We start from the raw sequence: 26861 nt of genomic DNA, 5'->3' as shown, positions 1-26861 counted from the left end.
AGTAACCATGGGCAAGTAAATGTTGGCTTCATAGGTGTAGCAAAAATAGAACATGTCAGTACCAAGCCTACAGTATGGACTAGCTCCACCTACCTTATTGTGCCACCTTCTTCTCCTTCTTCTTCTTCTTCTGTTTTTTACTGCTATGATTTCCAAAATCAAGGACTGCATGTTATTCTAGTATGTATATCCCTCTGCTCATTTCTACAAGCTGCATTCAGTTCCTGTACCAAACATCAGAGCTTTCTTTCATCAATAGCCAACTCAGAAGGCGTGGACACTGGCACCTCCTCCTAAGGAACTACATGGCCCATGGAGGGTTTTCCTTTTGTTTTTGAGCCACAATGGAGCAAAAATCCTGTTGAAGGGATATGGTTCAATGGCAGAGCATCTGTTTTGCATGCAGAAGATTCCAGATTATTGTGAAAGATCCTGGAAAGCAGCTGCCAGTCACACTAAACCAGGTGGCTCCAAACATGTTGAGCCTATAGGCACTTTTGGAATTTTGAGAATGTTGAGTGGGTTCCACAACCAAATGGCAGCCATGGTGGGCACAGCCAACATCTAATGCCACCCAATTCCAAGGTTCCAAGCCAAGTGTCTTCGGGCCAAGCTACAAGTGACAAATGACACTTGAATGGCAAGTGTATTTCTCCCTGTTCACTTGCCCTCCACCCAATCCACTTGCCGTTCAAGTGTCATTCGGCACTTGTAGCTTGGCCCTCTGTGTGATGACAACAGCTCAGTTCAAGGTTTTGTTCTATCATTTAAAGCCCTACATGGCTTTGAACCAGGGTATCTGACAGACTGTCTTCTCCAATATATTCTTCTCTGGGTGTTAAGACCAGAGAGAGATGCAATCTTGACTGTCCAATCAACTAAATAAGATTGGTTCATGGGTAAACAAGAGAGGGCTTTTTTGGTGGCGGCCCCATGATCATAGAACAATCTCCCCAGAGAAGTGGACCTGGCCCCTTAACTCTCAATCTTCAGAAGGCAACTGAAGACTGTTTTATTCAGGATGGCCTTTGTTTAGCCAGTTTTTTAAATGTATTGGTAGTTTTAAATTATGTTTGTTTGTTCTGTTTATACAGTAAGCTGCCTTGAGTTCTGCAAGGTAAAAGGCAACTAATAAATGCTGTTGTTATTAACAACAACTAATAAATTTTGTTATTAATAATAACAATTTCAACTAGGCAAGCAGTGCAGGGCACTGGAAGGGTACTGGAAGGATGGCCACAGAGGAAGAAATGGACATTGGGGAAAAAAGCAATAATGAATTACCAGAAAATCAAGTATCTTGAGGGTGCCAAAAACAAATATTTGCCATCTGGAAAGAAAGGTTTCCTGACTTTGATTTAATGGAGCAGCAATTGTGTGACTAAGGATGCAACATAATGAGGAACAAAACTTTCTCCGATATCGAACTTGAAGAAATACAAAGTAAAACAACTGAGCTAGAAGACCAAAACATAAATGAAATGAAGAAATAGTAGAAGTTGAAGGTGAAACAGTGGGAAGTTAAATAGTGGGAACAGTGGGAACTGAAACATCAAGCCAATATTCACAATATAGTGGAAGATTATCTAGTTTTAACATAGAAGCAAGAAGATTTAAGGAAAATTCTTGAACCACTGGCTAGCAAGGGGGACTGAAGGCATTTGATAAGCTTGAGGCTTGTCCCGAAAAATAAATTGAAGGAAATCAATGATGTCAATTCCACTGTTGCTGCAATACCAACAACCACCACACAGCAAACAAACCTGTTCAGGTGGTCATAAGAGCTTGGGTATGACATTGACAAATCAATAAGCATATTGAAAAAGAAAACACCAAGACTGAAGTTTTGCTTTGATCTAAAGTTCAACAAAATTCAGAAGGACGTAAGTTTCTGGAAAAGTCTGAAACACAGAGAATTAAAGAATAAAAAAAAATCGAGAAGATGTTAGAAGAAAAATACCTGCTGAAGTCAAGGACAATTTTGGGACCTCTGGAGATACTGAAGTAGTAATAACTGCTGTTGCAAAAAAGATTTCCAGATATGAGGCACATATAAGCCAGTACAGGCAGAACACTCAGTTTAGTTATAATCAAAGACAATTCTACAAAACTCTGACTGATAAATGTACTAGTAGCAACAATATTCTTCCTCATAAAGAAGAAACCATTGCATTTTAGTGAGGCATAAAGGACAACTCAAAGAAGCATTATGCAAAAGCAGCATGGATTGATCAAGTTCAGAAAGACTTAAGGACTAGGAATATACAGGATCTGATAATTGTCACAAAAACTGTGGCAAAACAAGAAAAGAGATTTAAAGACTGGAGAACCCTAGGAAAAGATGAATCTCATGGGTTTGGGCTAAAAAAATTAGCCAACTTATACCCAAATTTAGCACAGCAGTTTAACATCATGCTATAATTAGCTATGAAGGATGACTGGATGACAACTGGCAGACCAGTGTTACTTTTGAAGGATAAAGCCAAAGGCAACCCCTAATAATTAACAACCAATTACTTGCCTTACTGGCGAGAGCAAGTTTGGTGTAGTGGTTAAAAGCAGCAGGACTTTAATCTGGAGAACTGGGTTTGATTCCCCACTCCTCCACTTGAAGCCAGCTGGGTGACCTTGGGCTAGTCACAGTTCTCTGGAGCTCTCTTAGCCCCACCCACCTCACAGGGTGTTTTGTTGTGGAGATAATAATAACATACTTTGTAAACTGCTCTGAGTGGGTGGTAAGTCATCCTGAAGGGCGGTATATAAATTGAATGTTATTATTATTATTATATATTGAATGCTGTTGTTGTTGTTATTGCCTGCTAATAATGTTTAAACTGTTGACAGGAATAACTGCTATTGCAGTTCAACAGTATCTAATTGATAAAGACCTTTTACCAAAGGATCAGAAAGGAAATTGCCCAAAGTCTCGGGGAACAATAGATCAATTATTGATCAGTAAAATGGTATTTAAAATTGCTAAAGGTGGGAAACAAATTTGCACACAGCCTGGCTCAATTACCTAGGTATTTGACTCCTTGCCACATTCATGGATTGAAAACATGCTAGAAACGTTCAGAAGTAGCAGCAGTATTAGAAAGTTTTTGTCAATGACAATGAGAAAATGGTGCACAACATTGAGAGTGAATGGAGTGGAACTAGGCTGTGTCAGTATCAGACACTGAATATTTCAAGGTGATTCCCTTTCACCTTTTTTGATTGTCTTTGCCATGACACCACTGATGATGATACTGTATAAAACACGCTGCGGTTATGAGATTTTGAAGAGAGCATGGAAAATATCTAATTTGCTATATATAGAGACAACCTTAAATTATACAGAAAATCTGAAAAGGGAATCAAGTCTTTGGTGCATACAGTGCAAATATTTAGCCAAGGTATAGGTATGGACTTTGGAATTGAAAAATGTTCAGAGTTATCAGTAAAATGAAGTAAGTTACCAAATAAGATGGAATACAACTTGTGGATGGAAACCAAACTGAAAGACTAGACTGTGAAGAAAACTATAAATATTTGAGTACATTGCAAGCTAATGATATTCAACATGAAAAAGGAGACTTGTGCTGAATACATAAAAAGGGTCCAAAATACTCAAGTCAAAATTGTACACCCTTGTTTGCAGATAATGCTCAGCCCTATATCTTGCTATCCAAATTTGGTTATGCTATAGATACTGAGTTGCTGCTTGACAGCTGTTGTCAAATGGCTGAAAACAAACAAATTGAAACTGAATCCAGACAAGACAAAAGTGATACTAATTGGAAGAGATCTTGAAGGACATTGTGCTTCCCATTTGATGGGGTCCAATTGACTCTGGCTGACTTAGTGAAAAGTCTAGGGGTTATATTGGATCTAAGATTGCTGCTAGAGAAACAAGTAAATGCAGCAACAAAAAAAGCCTTCTCCTGACATAGACTACCCTGAAAGATGGCCTCCTACCTTGATGTGGCCAATCTGGCTACCTGAATTCATGCCATGGTAACATTGAGACTAGACTACTGTAATTCACTCTACATAGGTCTCCCCTCAAAGTCAAGTCAAAGATTCCAACTGGTGCAAAACTGCAGCTTATTTACTTTCAGGAGTTGGATGGAGCATGCATTCTGTGGTTACTCTGTTGGCTACCTATCAGTTACGGGATTCAAAGTCATAGCTATTACACTGAAAGCCCTTCGTAGCTTAAGCCCCTAATATCTGTGAAACCACCTCTATTCCTATGTTCTGCTATGATGGCTTTGATCATCCGAACAGAGCCTTCTGCAGATACCACCCTGCAGTTGAGCTAAATCAACAACTACCTGTACACATGGTTTATCTGAGTTAGCCCCCAATTTATGAAATGACCTACCTAAGGTGATCAGGAAAGTACTCACTCTCCTGGCTTTCCTCAAACTATGCAAGACTGAATTATTCAAGAGGGCTTTCTACTCAGATTTTAGGGCTGTGTCATAAGAAATAGCTCATTGGGTACTGTCAACTGATGTAGATATGCTCCTCCTAGGTTAGTTTAACATTACTAAAGATGTCATTTTAATTACTTACACTTTAATTCAGAAAGGTTTCATCTTTGTGGTTGGCTTTATGTGAGTTTTCAGATTTGTGGCTACCATACCCTATTGTATATGTTTTCATTGAATGCCCCAACTGTTGATCATATTGTATTTTTGCAGTGAATGACCTAGGTATTGATTATATTGTATTTACTTGCAGTATGTAATCCGCTTTGGATCTCTGTGAAAAAGGCAGGCTATAAATAAACAACAAGAAGAATTAAACAGATGTGAGGGAAGATAACTATACTCCATCTTGTAATTACATAACTACAAACATGCTATCATCACTGCAGTTTGATAACATCAGCAAAGTTTTCAGAAGTTGCAAAATGCTAAACAAGCTCATCCATGCTTACTTATTGACAGCTCTAAAGAGAACAACAGCACAGTTCAATCCTTTCAGTTTTAACTCAATAGTTTTTCCCTCTCTGCAGACTACATACTCAGTTCTTTTGTCATGTGTTTCTGCCATATTTTGGCCTTAGTATTGCTGTTAATTAGAGGTGACTATGGTTTGATTAATTGCTAACATGTGTCACATATGCACAATATGAAGAGCTGCTTGTCTAAATTTTTTCCACTTAGTGCATGCCTGAATTCAATGGCAAGAAGCCAAACATTTCTTTTTAATGACTAAGAACCTAATCTTATCACAGTGAACAATATGGATGTAATCAAAATAAGACACTTTAATCCATTTGAAGTGTTAAAAGTTCACAGAAGTATGCAGTGATTTTAGGCCACATTTTACAATGTTATGCAAGCTGGATCACAAGCAAAGGAATAGAGGCCATGAAAGTGTTCTTCCGCCATCTGTGATTCACTGTATTTGCTTCCAGGTTTGTGATAAGCTTCTGAAGCCCAAGAACTTGCCTGTTATAAGTTCTGTTCTATGTTCTGTTTCCCTTGGGAGGCTCAGCTTCAAACCTGTGGAATTAGAAGAATACATACATTGAGAATTTGCGCTGTTCCATAGATTTCTTTCAGGACAGATGCACTGGGGGTTTTAATTCTTTTATACTCCTTTAGGACCCTGACCTGGATTGTCACGGTGAGCCTGATCCCATCAGATTTCAGCAGCTAAGCAGGGTAGGCCTTGATAAGTAATTGGATGGGAGACCTCCAACAAAGACCAGGGTTGCAGAGGCAGGCAATGACAAACCACTTCCTTTAGTAACTTGCCATGAAAACCTGGCCAGGGGTAGCCATAAGTCAGCTATGATTTGAGGGCACTCTCCACCACCACCACATAGTCCTTCAGGGAGAGACCACAGCACAATAGTAGAGCATCTGCTTTGCACACCAAGTTCCCAGGTTCAATTCCTTGCATTTTTAGTTAAAAGGATCAGGTAGTTGCTGATGTGAAAGACAATGTAGAACCCTGGAGGGTTGTTGCCAGTCAGAGTAGCCAATGCTGACCTTGATGGATCAATCATCTGACTCAGTATAAGGCAGCTCCATGTGTTCAAGTTGTTCACTTCTCTGTCCCACCCATAGAAAGTTTTCCACCACAATTATAGTCCTGGTCATATTGTCAATTAGAATTTATAGTATAAGGTCATGTTTTTCTACCACAAGCCACATAAATTGCCTTTAATTGCTGATATATACGGTTGTTAGATGCAGCAGGGTGTGGCATGGGAAAAGGTTGTCATTGACATGTTGATGCCACTTCTGGCTAAAACCTGGAAGTGAAATGACAGATGCTCTAGGTTTTTGCCAATCTCTGCATTTTTACCATAGACCAGTGGTGATGTTACGTTCAGGTTTTCGCTGCAACAAAGTTCTCCCCTGCCCCCATTTTCTTCTGCCATTCATTTGAGCACTGCTCAGCAGGAGTAATTTGGTGGGTTCTGCCTGCTGGCCAAATGGCATCCCTATTGGGAAAATTAAAAATAGGATTGTCCCAATTCACTTGGCAATATTGTGGGAGAGAGGGAGGAAAACTTCTCCATGGGTATGCCAATCCCTATAGTGCTCTGGGGCTGGACTGACTGCCCCCATAGTGGAATGATGGTCCTTGTGACCAGCCAAATTGTTCTGGACCTGGAATGACAGTCCCCAGAGTGGAATGACTGCCCCTGGGAACAGATAAAATGCTCTGGGGATTGAATGATGGCCCCCAGAGTAGAATGATGATCCCTGGAGCCAGCTAAACTGTTCTGTGACTGGAATGACAGCCCCCCAAGTGCAATGACAGCCCCTCAGAACAGAATCTGTGCTCTGGGAATGGAATGACAGGTTGCAGAGTAGAATGAGAGCCTCTGGGAGTAGCAGAAGTGTTTTGGGAATGGAATGACAGCCTCCAGAGTGGAATGACAGCCTCTTGGATTAGCAGATTTGTTCTTGGACTGACCATCTCCCAAGTGCAACAACAGCCTCTGGAAGAAGCAGAAGTATTCTGTGACTAGAATGACAGCCCCTAGAGTGGAATGACTGCCCCTGGCCATAATAGAAGCATTCTGTGATTGGAAAAACAGCCACCAGAGTGAATTAGAGCTGCTGGCCATAGCAGAAGTGTTCTGAGGCTGGAATGACAAGCCCCAGAATGGAATGACAGCCCCTGGGAGTAGCAGGAGGACTCTAGGACTGGATTGAAAGCCCCTGAGTGCAATGACAGCCCCTCAGAACAGAATCTGTGCTATGATACTGGAATGACAGGTTGCAGAGTAGAATGACAGCCCGTGGGAGTAGCAGAAGTGTTCTGGGATTAGAATGATAGCTCCCAGAGTGGAAAGAGAGCAGAAACATTCTGAGACTGGAATAACTGTTGCCAGAATGGAATGAGAGCCCCTGGGGGGGACATACTAAAATGAATGACAAGAATGCCCATTGAAAACAATGAGAGAGGTTTGAAGGCCCATTAGATATAATCGGAGCCATGAATGCCAATTGACTTGCATTGGCTCCATTAAAATACATTGCAGCTCCAAAAAGCTGCAATGAAAATGTGGGATAGAGTTAGAGAAGCTTCCTCTGAGAATGGAATGATGGCCCCCAGAGTGGAATGATTGTTCCTGGGAGCAGAAAAACTGCTCTGAGGCTGGAATGGGGACAGAAGAACTCTTTGTGAAAACAGTCAAGGAGATGTTCTTGGGGAGAAAGGAATACTCTTTTAAAGGACAGGAGTACAGAGACAATCTATGAGAGGGGCATCTGACAAAGAGAACTATGGTTCTTCAAAGCGTATGCTACAGGGAAGTTGGTTAGTCTTAAAGGTGCTACTGGACTCTTTACTATTTTGCTACTACAGACTAACATGGCTAATTCCTCTAGATCTATAATCTATGACAGGAGGTTGACCTTGGAGGGAAGGAGTAGATGTTCTTTGGGGAGTCAGGAATATTCTTGTACAGGAAAGGACAGAGGCAATCCATGAGGGGAGGTTAATCCTGGGGGGAAAGAGACCATGGGAGAACAGAAATCTTCCCAACGGGGTGGGCGAGGGACAGGGTGCCTGGAAGCCAGAAAGGAAAAGCCTTCTAATGTGAAACAGACCCTGGGTGGGAGTTGTCACAGCCAGACTCTATCTCCCCAATGGAGTGGGTGAGGGGAGGCTGGAAGCACCGGTTCTTGGTGAGAGAGAAATCATTATGAGGAGGCAGACATGGCCATGGGGAGAATAAAAGACAGGATTCTTGGGGAGACAGATTTCTTGAGGGGATAGATGGGGAAAGGAGGCTGGAAATGAAGATTTTGTGGGAAACAAAAATTTGGAGGAGGCAGATGTGGACAGCCAAGCATCGGCAGGTCTCCATTTTATTGCATTCCATAATGAGTTCTCCATTTCATTGCATTCCATAATGAGGAGCTCCACCAATGGAGGCAGGACCTCTGCAAGGAGGTTTGGAGGTTGCAGACCGAGCGCAATGGATGGAGGGGATAGGGGGTGGAAGAGGAGGGAGGGGATGGGGAGCGGCAGCTTCCAGCACCTCAGCCCCAAGAGTCCAACCCTGCAGAAAGCCTACTGGTCCTCGGTCGTGAACTGAGAGGTTGGCTGCATGGGGGTGATGGGCTCCTGGGATGGGGTGGCCCGCCACACTCCCTCTGGTGCCGGGGAGGCGGTCACCCACACACATTCGGGACATGGATTCTGGGGGTGACCATTCCTTCCTTCCAGGCTCAGGAGGCGGTCATCTGCCCACCTCCCTTCCCCTGGAAATGAGCTCCTGGGGTGAGGGGTGGCCCACCACACTACCCTTGGTGCCTGGGAGGAGGTAACCTGCACACCTTCACATTGGGGACATGGATTCTGGGGGTGGCCATCCTTTCCTCACGAGCCTGGGAGGCGGTCACCTACCTGCCTTCTCATTCGGGACATTGTTACTGTAGTTAGGGAAACTATGGGTGCAGCAGTCAGATGAGCTTGCTTGTATGGGTAGATTTTTGATGTGGAAGTTGCATAGGTGGATGCCTGTCCACAAGGTAGGTGTTGTGCTAAGAAGTAGATCTTTGGCTATGAGGTAGATTAGCTTTGCCATGAAGTAGATGTTGTTTCATGAAGTGGGTGCTGCTGTTGCACTATGAGGTCAATTTTGTGCTATGAGGTGGATCTTGGGCTGCTCAGGGACACAACTCATGAGGAGACAGAAGTGGGTAGGGAAGGGTGGAAATGACTATTCCTGGGGACGACACAAAGGCATGGGCGGGAGGTATGCGTATGTGGGAAAGAAGCAGCCATAGCCAAAATCCCACTATCCCTGGGAGAGAGTGGATTTCTGGGTGTCAATGCTACGGGGGGTGAGTCATGGGGGAATGGATATGGTAAGTGGTGTATGGAAGCACTTATGCCGGGAAACAGTATAGGGAATATATTGTCGAAGGCTTTCACGGCCGGAGAACGATGGTTGTTGTGGATTTTCCGGGCTGTATAGCCGTGGTCTTGGCATTGTATATATAGCCAAGACCACGGCTATACAGCCCGGAAAATCCACAACAACCAGCATAGGGAATATTTCTGGGAGCAGGGGGGTCTTGGGGAGACAAAGGTAGTCTTAGGGGGACAGAAGTACTCTTTTAGGGGACAGTCAAGGAGATGTTCTTGGGGAGACAGGAACATTCTTTTAAAGGAAAGGACAGAGACGTTCTATGACAGGAGGTTAATTTTGGGGGGAAAGAGTAGATGTTCTTTGGGGAGTCAGGATTATTCTTGTACAGGAAAGGACAGAGGCGATCCATGAGGGAAGGTCAATCCTGGGGGGAAGGAGACCTTGGGGGGGACAGAAATCTTATTGTGGGAAAAGACATAGTCTTTGAGAAGATATGTTCTTTGAAAGGATGGAAAGAAAAGGCAAAAATCTTTGAGAGAAAAGAAAGTTATTGTGGGAGACGGAAATATAGTTCTGGGTGAGACCTACAGTGACCAGAGTCCATCTCCCCAATGGGGTGGCCAAGAGGGAAGCCTTCCACCAGCAGACTCTATCTCCGCAACAGGGTGGGCAATTCTTGAGGGGACTCATGAGGAGGGGGTTAAATAGGGGAAGAGATGGGGTGGTAATGTGAGCATCAGCATCAGCAAGCGGCTAGGATGTTGAGGCCCTGGATAGTCTAGTGGCAAAGAATTCCCAAAGGGGGGTTCAGATCCTCCTGGAACGAACCTCGCTATGGACAACTGAGTCCCTCTGCTGGGATGCAGCCAGGGGATGGCAGGCACTGATGGATTGGTGGATGGGAGGACCCATGGGGAAGAAGGTTAAAATTCCCCTTGGGGCATGCATTCACACTTGGCAAGTACAGGGGTGGTCCAGAGCCCTGACCCACCCAGACACCTTCCCATCCAGGACAGGTGCTCTACATAATACTGATATTGATAATAAATATAACATATAAAAGTATTCTGTGACTCCTCACAGAAACCCACTAGCCTTGGCCTCTGAGGACGGCAATGGCACAGAAACTGGGGTGCAGGTCAGAGCTCAGCTCGGGACTACTGAGTCTCTCTGCTGGGAGAGGAGGTGGAAAGGGACAAAGAGGAAGCCCACCCTGAATGAGAGCGGCAACCACCAGAATCCATTTCCACAACATGGTGAGTGGGAGGAGGTTCAGGGGAGAGTCTTTGGGGGGGGGTTAGGAGAGAGGGTTGAAGGGTGTAAGGGGATGTTTTCATGCACACTCAACCTGGGGTATGCAGCCAAGGGCTGACAGGTCTCCAACAGAAGGGGGGGGTTGACATTTATGAAGGCCAATTGATCCACCAGGTTCAGGTCCAGGCATGAGCAGTGAGCATGGAGGAGGTCTCCCAGGCGGGAGAATACTCACTCACTCTGGACACTGGCGGCGGGGGGGGGGGGGGTTGGACAGGAGGTTCATTGCCACAGATGACAAGTCTGGCCAGATGGCAGCTTTGTGTGCCCAGTAGTCCAAGCAATTGGAGTCAGGTGGCTTGAGGGGCTCGACAAAATTCTCTTGCACCATCACGTCTGCCAAGTCCTCCGCAAGGGCATGCCTGGCCTCCCTGATGCTGCTAATCTCCAAACTCACCACTGAGGACCAGTAGTGGGGGGGTCCTTGTTGAGCGGGCTCTCACAGCCTGGGGTGCTGGGCTTATCCCCCTTCTTCTCTGCCTCCTCCTCTGTCAACAACATCTGTTCCATGCCATCTTCCCTTTGGCCACATTTGTTCACCTGCAACCTCCGGACCTCTCTGTGGAGGTCCTGCTTCCATTGCTGGAGCTCAGTGTTGCACATCATGACGCTGCCCTTTACAGGCCAGATACAGGCCAGTCTGTACACCCCCTCTTGGCAGACAGGATGCAAGTGGGTGGCCACACCTGCTTGCAACCTTCTCAACAAATCCCTGACTATGGGGAGAAAAGCGTCCCCCTGCTCCAGTTCTTTGGCCACTGCCTGGTCCTGGCTGTTTAAGAGCAGAGGAGGTCAGTGGTGCGATGAAGGCTTCAGGACATGGACCATTTGGGAAAGTCCATAGATCTAATGCTGAGCTCCTTTGCCTCCTGCAAACTGGACACAGAGGATATGATATCCTGCACCACATTTTGTTTTGCTCCACCAGATGAGCTATCATCACATAGATGGAGTTCCAAAAAGTGGGTAGGTCCTGGAGGAGCTGGCGCTCAGGATCCCCCCTCCTTCTGCCTCTTGTACAGCTGGCAGGCAGACTTAATGCTGTGGGGAAAGTGAGCAGCCAGATGACAGCAGCTGTCCAACAAGGCACATGTGTCCACCATTCCCTGGTCCTAGGTGGGCTTGATGGTGCTACCCAGCCCAAGATATCTGTGCTGATGGCTGTTCCATGGTCCACCCTTGTGCTCTGGACAACTGGTTCCTGACCAGCTCTGCCACAGAGTGGTAGATGGAAGGCAAGACTCGTCAGCCAACAGTCCAATGCAAGGGGATGGTATACTGGGGGCAAAATGATGCAGCAGCCAATGAAAGCCCACACCCTCCACAATGGACAAAGATAGTCCATCCAGGACATTCATCTCAGCTGGTACACCCTCCCTCAGCCGTCCCCTATTCCTTTCGTTTCACAATGCCACCTCCCCCAAGGGAACAACTTCCTGAAGGGTAGCCTGTCTGGAAGTTCCACTCACACCCACAGCACCTTTGGTGCAAATCTTCTTCCTTGGGATAGATTCCCGTTCCCCACCCCCTTCTCCCTGCTCAGAAGCCCTCTTGGTTCCCCTGCTGAATGGATCTTATTGCTCCAAAGGCAACATACTTGAGTGGTGCCTCTACAGATACCTGTGGAGCCCCTACGCACCAGGTCATCGCAGACCCAGCATCATGCCACACAGGCTTCATTGGGGAGGGTTAGGAAGTGCTGCCAAAGTGTGGGCCTGAAATGGGTACCGGGAGTTGGTGGGTCAGTATGGAGGCTTAAACACCATTGTGTGTGGCAGGGTCAAAAGGACTGAGTGAGGAGTGGACTTCAGGCAAGGGCAGCCCCAAGTGGTTGGGATGTGGAGGAGCTGGATGTTTCTCCACAACCTCCCAATCATCAGGACCCTGAGATCTCTCTCCTCAAAAAGTTTTAGTAGCTGCTCTTCCTCTGTCAGTGCTAAGAACTCTTCTGCCTCCTCCTTGATCCCCACAAGCAGATCTGGAAAAAAGGCTCTGCCTCTGAGACCTCCCCACTAGTGCTGGACACCAGTGGGCCAGTAGGATGGGCTTGGGACTTCTTCCCCCACAACCACCCTTGTCCCCCACCTCTCTAAACTTCATGGTGCTAATGGGTGTTGTAGCTGGTAAGGCAGCGTTGTGTTGGCCCTCCAGTGTGGAACCCACTAGGCTTGGCCCCTGAGGTTGGAAGTGGCACAGAGATTGGGGTAGGGTCAGAGCCCTGACCCATCACTAAGGCACCTTCCCAGCTGGGAAAGTTGCTGTAAATAATAATGATACTGTTAACAAATATATAACAGTATTCTGTGAGTCCTCACAGGAACCCACCAGACTTGGCCCCTACGGCTAACACCGGGAGAGGAGCTCAAAATAATAATAAAAGACTCCTCAGATGAGTAACCCACTAGGTTTAGCCCCAGAGCCTGGCTGTGGAACAGAAACAGGTGCTTCAGAGCCCTGAAGCCCCAGAATCTCAAGCACAAGCTTCAAATACCTCCCTCTGTGACTGAAAATCCAACATCAGTTCCTCCCTGTCTAATTGCCTGCTGGAAACTGCAAGCACTAGCCTGAATGCTGTGGGTTATACACTCTTTCCACTCTCATAGAGCAGAATGGGAGCTATCTTGTTGGCAGCCAGAGCTGCCTATCAAGCTTTGGAGGGCTGATGTTGGTGTTCCCTGGTCTGCAGATGGTCTGCAGAAATCCATCTCCCCTCCCCTCCACCGTTGCATAGGGAATAGATTGATCAGTGCCAGGCTGTGTGCGGTGAGGAACCAAAAAACGAACCAAACAAACTGCCCTAAAAATCATCATGGCTCATTGTAGTTCCTCAGAAATGCGCACTAACGAACCTCTGGTTCAAGAACCACGAACTGGCCCGGTTCATGGTGAACTTTGGCTCGTATTTTGGTTTTTGCACATCCCTGGTCTTAGTATGAATTTTGTGTCCCCTCCCAATGCAAAAGTAAATGGAAGTTCTAATATAAATATGTGGTGCTCCAACACACAAAAGAGACTGCTGTAATGGAAAACTTACACTCTTAAGGGGGGGAAAAGCTCCAGTATTTTCATTTCCTGGTTCAACTTCTGACTAATTTTTTTAATGCATGACTTTTATATTATACAGCCCCTGGAAGTAAGTGAAATATAATTCTAATTAATTTTTCCTACGGCTGTATACAAATCAATAACTGTAAGCATCCCAAAGGAAAATGTATGTGATGTGGTCCTCTAGGTTCCTAATGAATGCAAATAAGCTGACCTTTTCCTGACAACTCTGAATATTGTTTCACAATTTTACTATTAAAATTGCTGTAATCAGCAATTCATATGGCAAATATGGAGCCAATAACAGTTTAAAATAAGTATTCATTATTGCAAAGCAGAATGCAAATTTCCCTAAACTATTGCAAACTTTATAGAACCAGAGTGGTCCACCAAAATCACTCTCAACTACTTGTATGCTTTTATCAACCCAAGAGGGCCACATTAGTACATTAATCGAAGAAAAGCATTTTGGTTCCTTGAAAAAAAAGATCCTAATTTTCCTCTTCCCTATAACCCATTTTCATTTCTGTCTCTGGACAACACAGATCCTACTGGGCCCTTCTTCCCGTTAACCCCTCATCATTTTTGCTATTCTGTTCTGCTTTTGATAGTTTCATTTTGTGTTGTCACAGGTCTGCATCCCCTTCTCAGGTCTAATATTATAGTAGTATTTTTTTTGTAATCCTGCCTTTCTTCCAAGAAGTTCACAGTGGCATACAGAGTTCTCTCTTTCCCTGTTTATCAACTGGACTCAAAAAAGTGCTTATGTTTGTCTGGATCACTCCATAATGTCTATCTTTAATTGTGTGTTTCTTGATTCATATATGTGGGAGTTCAATCTAATAAATTTAATTAACAACCTTTACAAGAATCTTGAGGAGCTATGCTCATTCTCTCATTTTATTTTAAATCAGAGGTGGATCCTTCATAAAATATTTTTCATATATACCTTATGAGTGACATTTATTTCCCCCCAACATTCTTTATGTATTACAGTAGATAGGGATAGCTTTTCATGGAATATTAAGTAATACCTGTTTTATTGAATCAAAACTCTGTTACATCATTCCAAATTGCTCCAAGGCTTAATGTCTGCAGAAAATTGCCTGCTAAGTAGATATAGAACCATTTTAAGTAGCATGCTGTTTATTTAATGTTGCTTATTAAAATATAGGACAATTACAATGCAATACAGTTGTACTGAATCAGTGGCAAAACACAATGCAATCCTAAGAACATTTTTGTGGGTAAGGAACATTTGCGTGAGAAGAATTCTGAAGAGACCTGCATAGGATTTCACTGTCAATCACATACATGCTCTTAGCAGCTCATTGTGGTCTCACATCAACCCTATGAAATATTTGTATTATATTTTTATAATCTGTTGTACCTCACCCTGAGCCCACTTGTGGGAAGGGCGAGTTAGAAATGTAAGTAATAGTAATAGTAATAGTAATAGTAATAGTAATAGTAATAGTAATAGTAATAGTAATAGTAATAGTAATAGTAATAGTAATAGTAATAGTAATAGTAATAGTAATAGTAATAGTACAGTAGGCTGAGAAATGGTGACTTGCCGATGGACTGACCAAAAATTTCAGTTATTATTTTTCCACATTTGAGTCCAACACAGCACTAATTCTCATCAGGGAAAAAATTCTTTAAAACTATGGACAATGCCATATTTCACCCTGCTTAGCTTTTCATGATTCACCCTCAAGAACAAGAAATTATAGCTGCATTTTTTGTCAAGATGTAAAAACATATACAAATTGAAGCATCTGCCTTGAAGTTGAAATATATATTTGATAATGAAGTATATTGCATTATACCCAACAACTGTACCATCAACACAAGAAGCTCCTCACATGTCTTTGGATAAAACCAGTAAAATACCCTGTGAATAAGGATACCTTTCATAAGAGGCAAGCAAACCATCCGCTGCTGTTTCCGTCTCCTGTTTACAGTGCCCTGTGGAAATTCCAAATCCTTACTGTTTTCTTTTTCTCACCTCTATAGAGGAACACTGAAGGCAGTACAATGCATCAAAAGCACGGATAGTGTGCAAGAATGCTTACATTATTATATTTATATTTCTGCTCCTCTGCTTGGATTCAGGGGAATATAGTAGAATTGACATCACTTCTAGTCTGTTACAGTTAGCCAGCGACATGGTTTTGTGTGTGAATTGTTGGAAGAATGAAAGGGTGAGAGGAGGCAAAAGTGGGGAGTGGCAGGAATATAGAGAGATGTTGGGATAGGATCTAGAGATATGGGTACAGAAAACTTTTTACTAATACAGGAAAAGGAAAAGTACTATGACTGCTGTAAGAGAAGGGGGAGGATAAGTTAGAACTACAAACAGAGCAGAGGATGGGGAAACAGAAGAAAAAATATAATTGACAGACAGTGTGGTGCAGTGATTAATATGTCAGATTAGGGTGATTCAGCTATTTAAAAGCACGGCTTGGGGTCCCCACCCCCACCCCATGCATGGATAAAAGTGCCAAGTCTTGAGAACAAATGGATTCTAATGGTTTCACCCCCACCCCTGCTTTACAGGCATGGCCATTATGCTCGCTGTTCAGTGTAGCTAGTCAAGTGATTTTTAAATCCCTTCAACAGGATAGGCTCCCATGAAAATTCTCAAATAGACTGCCACACTGTCTCCAAGTCTGATAAGAATCACAACTCCTTGCAACTTATACCAATGTATGGTTGTTGTGGGTTCCCCCCCCCCACAATAGCCCTGCAGAGAAGATTAGCACATCAAGTACCAATCCATATGCAAAAGAACCTCCTCAAGACACAGTGAAGCCTCCCGCCATTAGCATTCCACACCCTGGGAAACTCTTACAGGATGACTCAGCTCAACCCCACCCCTCCTGAGTAGATACAAATGACCTACATCTTTTCCACACTGTGACACTGAGAGATCTCTGTCTTTTGGTGCTACACCTCTGAAGATGCCAGCCACAGCTGCTGGCGAAACGTCAGGATCTACAATGCCAAGACCACGGCAATACAGCCCCGAAAACCCACAACAACCATCGTTCTCCGGCCGTGAAAGCCTTCGACAATACATTATACCAATGTATACTGTATTTCTCTAGATGGGTAGCCATGTTAGTCCATCTGGAGCAGCAGAAAAGAGCAAGAGTCCTGTAGCACCTATAAGACTAACAACATTTGTAGTAGGGTATGAGCTTTTGTGAGCCTCAGCTCATTTCTTCAGATATTGCTCTGATTTATATTGCACATCAAAGCTACAAAAGGACAGTGGGTTGCTACCAGTTTATAAACTTCCTTCCCTTAGAACCCACTCAGCCAACCATATGTTTAGGAGAGTCCTGTCACTAGCAATCAAGGGTCTGCATTAAGGAAATCTGCCAACTGTAACTCCAGGTATCCAGACTTCTCTCTCCTCTTGATTCTAGTACCCATCCCTTGCTTTCTTGCTGCTTACTCAAGAACACAAACTTCCAATCCTAGCCTGAAAGTGTCCATACTGCCCAATCTAAATGAAGACATGTACCAAGTGTCCATATTAATGAGCTTCATTTACATCTTGTATAGGTGTCCAATAGTATAAAGGTAGCACCCCAAGAGGTGTTGTCTTGCTGGCTTTTGGGGCTCTTTACGCTCATTCTTTATGCCACTGCCACATGTATTTTTAATGTATCCTTTTTTGTGCACTTCTAATACACTTCAGCCATCCCCTGTGTGCTTTGCATACCCTTGCATCAGGCACCTTTCAGGCTTATTGTCATGTATGCCAGCATCCATGCCATTGTTGTGTTCATATGCCATATGCCATTATTGTGTTCTGCAGGCAGCCATGCCATTGTTGTATTCTGCATTTTCTACTGAGAGTGATGTAAGCATCGATGACATCATTGTGTTGTACATCTTACACTACATCTTAAACTCATATTGCTATAATGCCAAAGTTCAATACTGTTTCTTATGCATTTTACATAATTCATCTGAAGGTGTTTAGATTGCTAGTACTAATTTCTAGAGAAGCAAGTGGCCTCTTTCTTATCTCTAAGAAATATGCGCTTTCATTTCTGAATGGCCTTGGGCTGAAGTTGCAGCTGTGTACTGAAATGTATCTTTTCACAGGAGGGAATGATTCCACTCTGCAATCTGTCTAGACTAAGCTGCTTTGTTCCCATGTAACTTTTTCAGTTTCGCATCTAAATGCAAAGGGGGCGGGAAAACGTTCCCCTATATCAGTAGTCCTATTGTTTGACTAATTACTTCTGCCAACTTCTACCTATGAGTGAATACCTGAACTGAATAGATCTCTAAATAAAGTTTCTTCAACCAATGCACCTGTTTGCTTGCTGTGAGGGACTTGGGGATCTTACTGCCAGGGACTGACATCCTAGGACTGACATTTATGAGTATTGTCACAATTACTTTTTCAAGTTCCATTTGGAAGTTTTCCTCCTTGGAACCTTCACTTTTCAGGGCAGGTTGCATGTTTTATTATCACACATACACTTTCCTCCTTGGAACCTTCACTTTTCAGGGCAGGTTGCATGTTTTATTATCACACATACACTTAGATATGCACTAGCATATTTAGGAACACCTAGATATATCAGATCAGCCAGGAAACATGTAGCATCCTGTTAGTCATGATGACCATGTATAATTTATAACTGTATGACATGGAGTGAGTACAGGTAAATATGCCTTTGTTTTGTTGTGTGTTCTTCATTGTATTCTTTCTAGTTTGTGCCCTTGTTGTAATTCCATTGCTTGACTATTTAATAATAGTAGAGCCTCATTAGGGGTATGCAATACACCCAGACATTGCTGTTTAGTTAAAGAAGCTTTCGAAACAGTGAACCAAATTCGGGAAACAAAATTATAATAATATCCTCCAACCAAAAGGTTTGTGTGTTTACTTTCATTTTCTTTCTTACCTCACAACGGCGGCAGCAGTAGGTAGGCACTGGGCCTGCACAACAGTATCATATTTTCCTTAACAGCATTCCCCATTCTGTCCCCATGGGAAGAGGGCCGTTATGTTATTAATTAACACTGTGGATGGGAAGAGAGAATGTGCACAATGCTCATGAGTGCATCTTCCACCCAGATACCCCACCCCAACCCCCAGCACTACCTGGGCAATGGCATTGTCTCCCTGACAATTGAGTCCTTGCAAGGGGAGAGTCCCACCCATATGTCAGCTTTGGAAATGTTTGGAAGGGGAAAATGTGCAGGCTTCAGTTACAGGACGTAATTTTAAAGTCACTGCCTTGGCAGTAAGCACTAGTATTGAATAACATGACTTTTAGATCTGTTGGGGTGCATCTTAGTTTGTTTTGAAGTGCTACCTAGGACTGGTCAGTCTCCCCCACCTCCATCAGGGCACTTAGACAGTCGGTTGCTCTGAGAAAAAATGCCACTTGGGGGAGGGGTGCAAGTGGTCTGTTCAATCAATCATACTTGATAAAAGTCCAAGAAGACTTCAGTCATAGCTACAATTCTAAAGATACGTCCCTGAGAGTAATCACTACTGTAAAAAATGGTACATACATTCAAGGAGACATGTTTAGGGCATGTTTGTGTCCTTCCCCCCGTGCATACATCGTGCAAGACATTTACCTACTTTGCCCTTTCAAAAACAACCCTGCCTGCCTACAGTAAAAGGAAGACTTATGGAGAAAACACAGGTTTAAGTGGGATGAGAGAAATTCAAACAATCATGATGCCTGCCTGGGGACTGGCAGTGATGAATGTGAGAACAACCCCTCATCAAAAACTGAAAAGCACAGGGAAACACGGACCCAACAGGCAACAGCAGGATGAAAAGGAAATATTTTACTGGCACTACAGAAAAAGAAAAAAAATGAACATAATAATGAATTGTTTGTAATGCTGCCACCACCCTGCTTCCCCCCTGCCAGCCAGTTTCCTGCCATAGTGTGCACCCAGCAACACTCTCCTTCAGGGTCAATTGTTGTTGTTACATGTGTCATGTAACTGAAGAAAAATTCAGTGGATTGATTGCTTAGAGGGAGGAGCGGGGAATGTGTTCTGTGTGATTTTGGTGCTCTTAAGTGCAAAAACAGGTGCCCCAAAGACCCTGGAAGCCTTCATTGAAAAGAATGGGGCTGACGCTCATGATAATGGAAAAAAAAACCCGCACCAAAATGGATCCTAGCAGGCAACACCCCATCCGGGGGGGGGGGGGGAGAGAGACTGTACGTAGTTCCTTCAGAAACCCCAGTTCCAAAACTGATATGGAATTTTTTTTCAGTGCACTCCCTTATTGATTATTGTACTTGAGTTTCAAGTCTGTAATTCCACCACAATTGTGATAGTGTAACATAGGTGATCCATGCTGCCTGCACCCCCTTCTTCAGCTCTCCTTGCCTCTGGGTTGCAGTGTTGGCTAGCTCTACCCACAGGACCCTGGTGTATATAGGAACAGATCCTGATTTATACGTTAATCCTTTTGGCATGAGTCTACTTCTACTTCTAGATGTGCTCAGAGGGATGCATTTTGGGACTAGAGGATAGACCTGGGCAGAGGACTAGAGGATAGACCTGGGCAGCCATTCATGTAAGATTAGGATTTGAAAGAATCTGATTAAATCCCTGTGGTGCTATGAAGCTTGCTGGGTGGTGTTGGGCCAATCACTTTCCCTCAGCCCAACCTACCTCACAATTCCAAGAGTGTCACTCAACATGGTGACATCAATTCTGGGTCTTCACGTCCCACACTCCATTCCTTCCTAATGTTCCTGGGATTGTTAGGTGCAGTCCTGACAACCAGGGCTTTTTTTCAGGGGGAACGCGGGGGAATGGAGTTCCGGAACCTCTTGAAAATGGTCACATGGCTGGTGGCCCCGCCCCCTGATCTCCAGACAGAGGGGAGTTTAGATTGCCCTCCACGCTGGCACGGAGGGCAATCTAAACTCCCCTCTGTCTGGAGATCAGGGGGCGGGGCCACCAGCCATGTGAGCATTTTCTCCAAGGGCAACCCACTGAGTTCCACCACCTCTTTTCCCAGAAAAAAAACACACAGAGAGAAATAGAAATGTGCTGACTACTCTACCCACGATTTTCATATAAATCTTTTCTTAAGATGGGATGCTGTGTAATCGATAGCTGCTGGAAGAAAGAAAAACATCAGTTTCAGGTGTGATAAAATGATTGGACTCATTTGCTTCAGAGAAGATGGAAGGAGGGACATGAAATGCTGGGCAGGTTAGGAGGCAGGAAAGAAGAAGTATAGGATCACAAGAACAGTGTCTGTGCCAGACTAAGACCTGAGAGATCCATGTTTAAATCCCTACTCAGTTGTGAGACTCACTGGTGACATAGGCCTACCACAATCTCTCATCTTAACTCACCTCATAGGAATGTGAGAATAAAATAGAAGAGGGAAGAACTAGGAAGGGTAAGATAAAGATATGATAGAAGGGATGTGTGCACTTAGTGGGAATGAAAAAACCTCAAAGAGGTGTGAACATAGGTGCAACATACAACAGCACATTGGTACAAAGTGACTACCTGAATCTATGAGTGCAGGGCTCTTGCTTTGTATCTATCACTGTGTTAGATCAATCCAAAAGGAAAAATGCTGAACTTTAATTAAAGAAAATATTTAACAATGCATGCCTTTACAGAACAACCAGTAAAATATAACCTTACTAACTTTAATAATCTAAAGAATTCTATTCTACAAAACACTACCAGATGCAACAAAATTATAATGTTGCAAGGAATCTTCTGGGTCATTTAGTGCAATCTGCTACAACAGCAGGAATGCCTACACTTATGCCATCCCAGCCAGATGCTCATCCTGTCTCATATTAAATTCCTCTAAGAGGAAATTTTTCTTCCATTAATATGTTTAATACATGTCGCAGTCCCTGGATTCTCTTGGGAACCCAGGAATGGAAATTTGCAAAGTCAGGCCCAAATTACATAAGGAAGAAAAAGAAAATACAAAATTAACATAGATAGATGGACTTGTAAGAGCAAAATACAAATAGTCCCAAACAGGATTGATTTCTGCATAATGTGGTAGAGGAATCCCCTGTTATTGATCAACTTTTAAAGCCCATGCACAGCGCTTAAAAAGATAAAGTAAGCAAGGTCAGATAATCAAAGCATTTAAATAGTAAAAACAGCAACTGCCACTGTAGACTGCTAAAGTAAATCCATAATACAAATTGCTTTAGCAAAAAGTGGATGAGCAGCTGATCTTCCTATTGAACTTTTATACTGTTCAGTGACCACACTGGGAAAAGGATTGGGAGACATGGTTTAAAGATCAATATTGAGTGAGATGTACTAAGGATTCATTCAGAACATGAAAGAATTGCTAGTATGAGACAGCAGAGATATTTTGAGATGTCATCAAGAAAAGATGGTTTAGCTCAGATAATAACACCACGGGTGTCATATGTAAAGCAGAAATTAGCCCAATTTCTCTTTTGTTTTCATTGATCCAATATGCTTCACCAGGACAGTTTGATCTGTCTGAGTGAATGTTAAAAATGAAGTTATTCTATAGGAAAACAGCAACATCTTATCTCTATTGTGAATAGAGTTGCCATCCCTCCACTAAGGGTGGGGTATCCCCTGCCCCTAGCCCTTGCCCCTCACCTCCACTCCCTTGGCCAGTGGAAGGGGAAGGCACCTGGATGGGAGGCACACAGGTGAAATGTGCACATGCTTCTTCATTGCACCCAAAAATGACATAATTTTCCAGTACAACATGGAAGCTATGGGACTGACCACTGGCACGATCCATAGCTTCCATGTCATGCCGAAAATGATGTTGTTTTTTTGTGACGGGGGTATGGGTAAACAGAGATCTAAAAACAGTGTACAAGGCCTGCTTCCTCTTTACATCCTGGGAAAGGTACAAAGGTACAAAGACAGTGTCACAGTAGCATTCTTTCTCTACTCTTGCTCTTGGTGGCTCCTTCTCTGTCCTCTAAAAGATACAGTGGCGGGGGCGGGGTATTGTGAGGGAAGTGCTGATTAGGGAAGAGTGAGTGCCTCAGGTGAGTGAAGTGCCTTAGGTGAGTGAAGCAGGGTGAAAATTTTACCTCAAGAATATTATTTGTGAAAATGATCAGGACTTTATTCTATACAAATCACTTAAGGTTGCTTTGAAGTTACATGTCTATGGCTATATAAAAGCTTGCTGTAGTTGTACTCTAGAACACTCATTCCATGTATAGTTATTTTAGAAGTACACCTAGCAGCTTGGCACTTCTAGGCAACTCTCTAGTTTTTTTTTTAATCAGATATACTTAGAAAGCTAATTTTGAATGAGATATTCTCATTGAATCAGCAGTTTCCTCAAACTTTCTCAACATGTCTCAAAGCATAATGAGTAGATCAGCTGCTGATACTTGGAAAACTGAAATCCAGATTGAATATTTTTCTTCCAACTTTCCAAAATGTTGCTTCCCTAAATATTAATTTATAAGAATTGCAAAATGTTTATACACCATCAAGACAACAGGACCTATGATGCAGTGTGTAAGCATTATGCCCATCAGTAAAAATTCATTCATGAAAGCATCAAAAGATTTGAAGTAAACCAAATGTATTGCACAAAAGTGTAACCAGTTGTAAAAATTCAAATCAACTGAAATATTTTCCACAGTGTACTACTTAAGCAGGGGGTGAAAGCAGTTTCATATAGCGCGATCAGATACTGGAGGCTAAGCACAGTTGGTACTTGAATGAAAGTCCACCAAGGAAGACTGCAGAGGAAAGCAATGATAAACCAACTCTGCTTCTCACTTGCCTTGAAAGCCCATTAGTGGGGTAGTCGTAAGTCAGTCACAACTTGATGGCACATATGTACATGTTCTGCTCAAGAGTGAAAAAGAATGTACCTCACTTTGTAGCAACCAACATCTGATGCAACTCAGAAAGCTGTCATGACCACTTATGATATCATCTGGACATGTGTAAAGATAGCAAAAAATAAAGGAGATAACAAATGGATCAAACACAAAAATCTATCAAAATTATAGATTTTTTTTCAAGGCAGTGCAACGTGCTCCTAATGACTTCACTCTCTTTATCCTTCTAGAAAAAGACCCTATTTTCTTATGGTCATATCCTGATATATTCCAATCCCACTCCCCAATGCAATCTAGATCATAGCTCTGTTAAATTATGAATGCATCATAAAGCTTTTTTGCTTAAAGCTAAAATAGCTTAAAACTTTTTAAAAGATTAGGCATCTCACAGAGATTGGTCTCTCTCTATGGCTATTACCCATTATAACTGAGAGTCATTCTAGATAAGATGCCTGGATGCATATTCATCAAGTGTCAGGAGATGCAATGTTAGCCAGGAAGCATAGTTTAGAAAGGCAGAACTAACGGTGATCACTGCAGAGGGGATGGATTCTCTCCCAGCCCTCTGCCGCCTCTGGTGTTTCCCCTTCTGGAGCCTTTGCCCTGCTGAAGCTTGGTTAATTCAAAGTGTTAAGCAGCAAGGTTGGTAGGGTAAAAGCTCTGGAAGGAGAGAGAGTCTGGCATGCCAGAGGCAGTGGAGGGCTATGAGAGAATCTGTCCTCTCTGGAGCAATCTCCGTTGGCTCTGTCTTTCAATACTACATTTCCCGATTAATATTGCATCTCCTGACATGTGAAGAACATGTGTCAAAAGTATTGTGTAGTCAATGTTCCAATGCAATATATTTCTGAATACCAGATGAACAACAAGAAATATCAGTTTTCACCCTCCAGATGCATCTAGTAAGCCCTCTATCACTGTACTAAGTTAATCTTGGTTCAGTTCGGGCATTTCTATATTCTAATAATGTCCATTGCATTTATATAGGCTAATTGTGAGGCTGATGCCTAGGCAAAGAATGCATGACCATCTTTTTTGGATGAAAACAGGACACAATTTTATTGATTACAGATGCTGGAGCATTGGAGCAACATAGGGCAAGGGATCCCCTACTTTGCATGGCTTGATGTCATGCATTCCTCAGCACATCTGCTGGGCTCCACAGGATGGCAGGGGATGTAATACCCATCCAGGCGTGACTCTGGTGGCCCTGACACCCAATATGAAGCCTGCAACAGCTACCCAGGTGCATACCCTTCAGCTTCCTCTAGATCCCTTAAGGGAACCCCAAATGAGGGATGAACTGCCCAGTTAGCAGCACAACTCACACCAATAGATCTGGCCCAATGTCTCAAAACCATCAAGTTGTGACAAGCAACCACAGCTACAGCTGGATTTGAGGGAGGGAGGTCGGGAAGAAGACTTTCAGTCCACTTCTGCTGTTCCACAGGAATGGTAATGCAGACCACGAGGGGCTGGTAGAGTGGAGCCAGGCCCCTTCCTACACGCCTCCCCTACTCCTCCCAGCATGCACTCCTTGCTGTGTGTGAGAGCCCTTTGTTTTCCTCCCAGCCTCACCTCCCAGCTGCAACAGTTCCCACCAGCAAGTTCGCGAGCCCCTCTCTAATAATTCAGGATTTATCCAAAATTAAAGCAAAAACATTTACTCCACATTAAGTCCAAAAGGCAAACTTAACTAAATATATTGTGTCTGATGTAATGAAACTGGTATATATGCTCAGTTCTCCAAGTTAGCTCCTCTTTACAAGAAAAATATAATGTGAGCTGATGCTACACTGAAGTTTAAACGGCAAATTAGAATTACAAATTAATAATATTTGATTTTAGAAAATTGAGTTGTTTCCATGATTGGAATGTTATGTTGTTTGATGGCAAATATCTCTGTCAGCATAACATAACCAGATTGGGGGTGGGGGGAAACTTTCTGACATTCTAGGGCAACCTCAAATTCACACTGAGTTCTGCTGAATCATAGAATAGATTTTGTTCAGAATATTTGCATAGAATTCCAGTTATTGTTTGGACACATTTGTCAGGGTCACTCACTACACCATGGCATTGTTGTAGCATAATTGATTGGAGTAAAAATTCAAAGAAATAACAGGATATTGGTGCTATAATATTTTGGCTAAGGTCAGATGGGTAGGCAAGATTACAGGTTTGGCAGGGAAAACTAAAAAAATTACAACAAGAACCAGACTTCATGTGCATACATGTTGCCAGCAATCTAACGATAAAATTACTATATGCAGATATTATTAGAATATACAATACATGTTATGAACATGAAAGCAATGAAGATTTCCTTGTTGGCTGATTTGATAGCAGCACAGCAGATATGCAAGCCAGTTTGGTATAGTGGTTAAGAGTGTGGGACTCTAATCTGGAGAACCGGGTTCCATTCCCAGCTCTTCCACTTGAAGCCAGCTGGTGACCTAGGGTCAGTCGCAGCTTCTAGGAGCTCTCTCAGCCCCACCCACCTCACAGGGTGATTGTTGTTGGGATAATAATGACATACTTTGAAAACCGCTCTGAGTGGGTGTTATCTTTAGTCATCCTGAAGGGCAGTATATAAATGGATTGTTATTATTATCAATATTGCCCCATACTCCCCAAGAAAGAATTAAACACCAGCAGATAAGTTAATTTGCTTTAACTTTATTAACTACTGGTCTGCATTATTAACAACTTTCTCCCCCTTACTGTATGGGTTAGAAGAAGTGTTCTGCTGGATCACATGAGTGATCCATTTAGTTCAGCATCTTGTATCACATGGAGGCCAACCAGTTGCTATGGAGGTCCAACCAGTTGCTATAGAAAGGCTGAGGCCTTCCCCCCAATGTTCCCTCCTGGCACTGGTATTCACTACCTCTGAATGTGGAAGTTCCCTTTAGTCACCATGGCTAGTAGCCACTGAGAGACTTATCCTCCATGACACTGTCTAATCCCCTTTCAAAGCTGTCTATGCCTGTGGCCATTACTACCTCCTCTAGCATAGTCATGGAACTCCACATCTTAATCACTTGTTGAGTAAAGAAGTATGTCCTTTTATCCATCCGGAATCTGCTGCCCATCAGCTTCTTTAAATGCCCTCAACTTCTACCATTTGGGGAGAGGGAGAAAAAATGTCTCTGTACATTCTCTCTCTACCCCTTGCATGATTTTAAAAAATTATCTGTCATACCCTCCCACCCCTTAGTCGTCTCTTTTCTAAAAGTCCCAGGTTATTCAGCCTTTCCTCATAGAGATTGGAGCGTAGGGTGCTTCAATCCCTTAATCATCCT

The 26861-nt window shown here is 43.2% G+C and overlaps 1 long non-coding RNA gene across 1 annotated transcript in view; it reads right to left on the bottom strand.

The window, feature by feature from the left end:
- Window positions 1-5273: 5273 nt before the first annotated feature.
- Window positions 5274-26861, bottom strand: part of LOC129333038 (uncharacterized) — a 33482-nt gene continuing 11894 nt past the window's right edge. The window contains exon 4 of the long non-coding RNA XR_008597386.1: window positions 5274-5498. This is a non-coding gene — a long non-coding RNA (uncharacterized LOC129333038). The remainder of the gene's footprint in view (window positions 5499-26861) is intronic.

The sequence above is a fragment of the Eublepharis macularius genome, chromosome 7 (assembly GCF_028583425.1).
Source record: "Eublepharis macularius isolate TG4126 chromosome 7, MPM_Emac_v1.0, whole genome shotgun sequence".
NCBI classification, from domain to species: Eukaryota; Metazoa; Chordata; class Lepidosauria; order Squamata; family Eublepharidae; genus Eublepharis; species Eublepharis macularius.
This window is presented reverse-complemented; position numbering and strand designations above follow the sequence as displayed.